Raw genomic sequence first — 5,250 nt, 5'->3', positions numbered from 1 at the left:
AGGAAAAATCATCGACTGTCTCAGGATGTTTCCCACTGACCGTGGTCAGCTAAGGTGGTCTGACCACTTGGTTGGTGCGGGTGTCAGGGGAGAAGACAGGAGAATGGGGTTGGGGAGGAGAGATAGGTCAGCCGTGATTGAATGGCGGAGTAGACTTGATGGGCCGAATGGCCTAATTCTGCTCCTATCACTTATGAATTTGTGAACATTTTAGCAGATTTGCAAATACTGTTCAATGGGCAATAACAACTTGTCTGGTTGTATCAAGAATTAGACTTCCTCCATCGGTCAAGCACTGGGAGCGTTGACAAGGGGACTGGTGCCTTAAAGCCAATCCAATCTCCTGCCCATGTCCTCCCAGCCACTGGCCATCCAGTATCTGACAAGGGAACTGCAGATGCCTTAAACACCAAGTGCTGGAGTAACTCAGCGGGTCAGGCAGCATCTGTGGAGAACATGGATAGGTGACGTTGCACAGAGTGCTGGAGTAACTCAGCGGGTCAGGGAGCATCTGTGGAGAACATGAAATAGGTGACGTTTCGGGCCGAAACCCGTAAGGGTTTCGGGTCAGGCAGCATCTGTGGAGAACATGGATAGGTGGCGTTTCACAGTGTGCTGGAGTAACTCAGCGGGTCAGGCAGCATCTGTGGAGAATGGATAGGTGACGTTTCACAGAGTGCTGGAGTAACTCAGCGGGTCAGGCAGCATCTGTGGAGAACATGGCTTTTCGAGTCCCTTCATCAAACTGAGGGCTAGGGAGGTGGGACTGAGGGCTAGGCAGAGGTGGGACATTGGAGCATTGTGGGCATTGAGCAACAATGGACCATTGTGTGCTCCACCTTTGCTGAACCATCGATGCAGGCTCTGTTTTGTTCTGTACCTTCCCCCTCCCCGACCATCAGTCTGATGAAGGATCTCGACCCGAAATTCCACCTATTCCTTTTCTCCACAGTTGCCTATTTCCTTAGCTCTCCATTGTGCTGCCTGACCCACTGAGTTACTCCAGCACTCTGTGAAACGTCACCTATCCATGTTCTCCACAGATGCTGCCTGACCCGCTGAGTTACTCCAGCACTCTGTGAAACATCACCTATCCATGTTCTCCACAGATGCTGCCTGATCCGCTGAGTTATGGTGCAACAGCATCTATGGAGCTAAGGAAATAGGCAACGTTTCGGGCCGAAATCCTTCTGGAAATAGGCAACGTTTCGGGCCGAAACCCTTACGGGTTTCGGCCTGAAACGTTGCCTATTTCCTTAGCTACATAGATGCTGCCTGACCCGCTGAGTTACTCCAGCACTCTGTGAAACGTCACCTATCCATGTTCTCCACAGATGCTGCCTGACCCGCTGAGTTCCTCCAGTATTTTTGTGCCTTCCAATATCATTCATCTCAATACCTCCGAGATGTGACTTGGGTCTCAGATTCTCATCACCTCGGACTATGGTGAATGCAAGCCCAGTTTACAAATAAATATTAAAAATGCTTCATTTAGGTAAATACATGGTAGGTATTGTCATCTTCACAAATATAGTCTCTTTGTAGATGAAAAGAATATATTTTAAATAAATTAAAACATGACAGGGCTTAATGTTATTTGATGCAACTATCTTGAATTCAATATCTTTGATGGCTTCATCCAATGAAGATCTTGCTTCCTCAGTATAATACCATCTTGTAATTCTTAATTTCCTTGATGAAATAATATGCTAATGTCTTTCTAAAGTTGCTGCTGAACAAGGAAGTAATCGAACGCTGCCTTCTACAGCCTGACATCTATTTCGCTGTCTATTGAACCAAGACCATCACAGTTGAAGAGTTCCTGAAGATCTCAGAAAGGGTTGCCACTGAATTCCAGACTGAAGACCCAGTTGAAGTTGCTCCAATCGCAGGAAGCAGAGATAGGGTAGACAGTCAGAACCTTTTACCCCAGGGTGGAAATTTCAAATTGTAGAGGACACAGCTTTAAGGTGAGAGAGGCAACGTTTAAAGGAAGATAGACACAAAAAGCTGGAGTAACTCAGCGGGACAGGCAGCATCTCTGGAGAGCAGGCATGGGTGACGTTTCGGGTCAAGACCCTTATTCAGACGAGTCAGGGGAGAGGGAAACAAGAGATATGTTTAAAGCAGATGTGCGGGCAGGTGTTTTTACACAGTGGGTGCCTGGAACACGTTGCCAGGGGTGGTGGTGGTGGTGGGGGCAGATACCATAGTGGTGTTTAAGAGACGTTTGGATAGGCAGGTGGATATGCAGAGATGATCTTGGCCGCACGTACAGCACAGATATTGTGGGCTGAAGGGCCTGTTCCTATATTCTTCTATGTACCATGAATCTCAGTGCAACTACATCCTGTTGAAATTTCCTGGGCACTTTGTAGAAGAATGGCCTCCTGCATGCAGAACATCGTGGAAATGTACACGTCCTGATCTCCTCTCCTCTCCAACATGGCACCAGGTTCAATATGCTTTACCTCACTATTTCACACAGAGTTTCTAACCCACACCAGGGGAATTGAGGACCAGAGGACATTGTTTTAAGGCGACGGGGGAAAGGTTTAAGGGGAACCTGAGTGGTAACATTTTCATACAAAGGGAGGTGTGTGTATGGAACGAGCTTCCAGAGGAGGTAGTTGAGGCTGGGACTATCGCAATGTTTAAGAAGCAGTTAGATGGGTACATGGATAGGGCAGGTTTAGAGGGATATGGGCCAAACGCGGGCAGGTGGGACTAGTGTCGCTGGGACATGTGACAAAAACGTATCATCATCATCATCAGCAACTCAAATCCCAAATTGGCTGGATGACTGGAGACCCAAAGATATGTCAGAGCAACTGTTTAAATATTAGTTCCAATGAAATGATCTGTCCTTGAAGGTAGACACAAGATGCTGGAGTTACTTAGTGGGACAGGGAGCATCTCTATGTTTTGGGTCGAGACCCTTCTTTGTCTGAAGAAGGATCTGGACCATGAAACGTCTCCCATTCCCTTCTCCCCAGAGATGCTGCCTGGCCCGCTGAGTTCCTCCAGCGTTTAGTGTCTATCTTCGGTAAAGCAGCATCTGCAGTTCCACACACACACACACACACACACACACACACACACACACACACACACACACACACACACACACACATCCACACACACACACACACACACACACACACACACACACACACACACACACACACACACACACACACACACACACACACACACACACACACACACACACACACACACACACACACACACACACACACACACACACACACACACACACACACACACACACTCACACACACACACACACACACACACACACACACACACACACACACACACACGCACACACACACACACGCACGCGCACACACACGCGCACGCGCACACACACACACACACACACACACACACACACACACACACACACAACACACACACACACACACACACACACACACACACACACACACACAACGCACACACACGCACACACACACACACACACACACACACACACACACACACACACACACACACACACACACACACACACACACACACACACACACACACACACACACACACACACACACACACACACACACTCACACACACACACACACACACACACACACACACACACACACACACACACACACACACACACACACACACACACACACACACACACACACACACACACACACACACACACACACACACACACACACACACACACACACACACACACACACACACACACACACACACACACACACACACACACACACACACACACACACACACACACACACACACACACACACACACACACACACACACACACACACACACACACACACACACACACACACACACTCACACACACACTCACACACACACACACACACACACACACACACACACACACACACACACACACACACACACACACACACACACACACACACACACACACACACACACATACTTGTCCCTGTGCTGTTCCAGACGTTAACGGGTCTCCAGGTTTGAGGTGAATATCAGACCCTCAGTGGATGATGGATAAACACACACTAAACACTCGGGTGGACAAGGCCCTTCATGGCCCAGCGGGTAGAGTTGCTGCCTTACAGCACTCACAGCGCCAGAGACCCGGGTTCCATCCCGACTACGGGCGCTGTCTGTGCGGAGTTTGCACGTTCTCCCCGTGACCTGCGTGGGTTTTCTCCGGGTGCTCCGGTTTCCTCCCACACTCTACAGACGTGCAGGTTTGTAGGTTCATTGGCTTGGTGTAAATGTGATCCCGTGCTGTATCTCTAACTAACTAACAAGCGACTGAGCATTCCTTGACCATAGGCAATGGACAGGAGGGATATGGACCAAGCGTGGGCAGGTGGGAGTAGTGTAGCTGGGACATGTTGGCCAGTATGGGCGAGTTGGGCTGAAGGGCCTGTTTCCACACTGTATCTCTCTGTGACTAGTGTAGCTGGGACATGTTGGCTGGGACATGTTGGCTAGTATGGGCGAGTTGGGCTGAAGGGCCTGTTTCCACACTGTATCTCTCTGTGACTCTGTGACCTTTGGTAAGGCAAGCACGTTGAACAAACACTTCATCTCATTCAGCTATTCCCGTGCCTTCATCTTCCATTCAACGTTTCATCTCCATGGTCCTGTTGTCGGACTCTACAACCAAACACCAACGTGGTGGCACGGTGGAGCAGCGGTAGAGTTGCCAGGGACCCGGGTTCCATCCTGACTACTGGTGCTGTCTGTTCGGAGTTTGCACGTTCTGTTTCTGCGCTGTAACTGTAAATTAAACTTGACTAAACTAGGTCAGCTGCAATTGTATCGTGTCCCTCCTGCTATCTCACCGCTAAAAACAACGTTCTTAAATAGGCAGACTCCTTCAAAGCGTCATCTGTAAGGAAATGCAGAAATGGTGGAAGAACTCGATGGGTCAAGCAGCATCTGTGGAAGGACAACGCGGTTTCCAGCCGCTGAAATCCACCAACGATCACGGATTAGTTTCCGATTTCAGCATCTGCAGTTGTATCTGTTTTGCAAAAAAAGTTATGTCAGTTCATAGCCCTGGAAGCAGATTTACAACAAAATACATCTACACCCAGTATAGAGGCATAGAGTCATAGAGTGATACAGTGTGGAGTCAGGCCCTTCGACCCAACTCGCCCATACTAGCCAACATGATCCAGCTACACTGGTCATTGAGTGATACAATGTGGAAAC

General features: G+C 48.8%; 1 protein-coding gene across 1 annotated transcript in view; it reads right to left on the bottom strand.

The window, feature by feature from the left end:
* Positions 1 to 3,465: 3,465 nt before the first annotated feature.
* LOC129710876 (coronin-6-like) overlaps positions 3,466 to 5,250 on the bottom strand; it is an 80,573-nt gene continuing 78,788 nt past the window's right edge. Inside the window, 1 exon segment of the mRNA XM_055658166.1 lies at positions 3,466 to 5,059. The gene's annotated coding sequence lies outside the window, so the exon portion shown is untranslated.

This window comes from Leucoraja erinacea, chromosome 28 (genome assembly GCF_028641065.1).
Source record: "Leucoraja erinacea ecotype New England chromosome 28, Leri_hhj_1, whole genome shotgun sequence".
In the NCBI taxonomy this organism is placed as follows: Eukaryota; Metazoa; Chordata; class Chondrichthyes; order Rajiformes; family Rajidae; genus Leucoraja; species Leucoraja erinaceus.
This window is presented reverse-complemented; position numbering and strand designations above follow the sequence as displayed.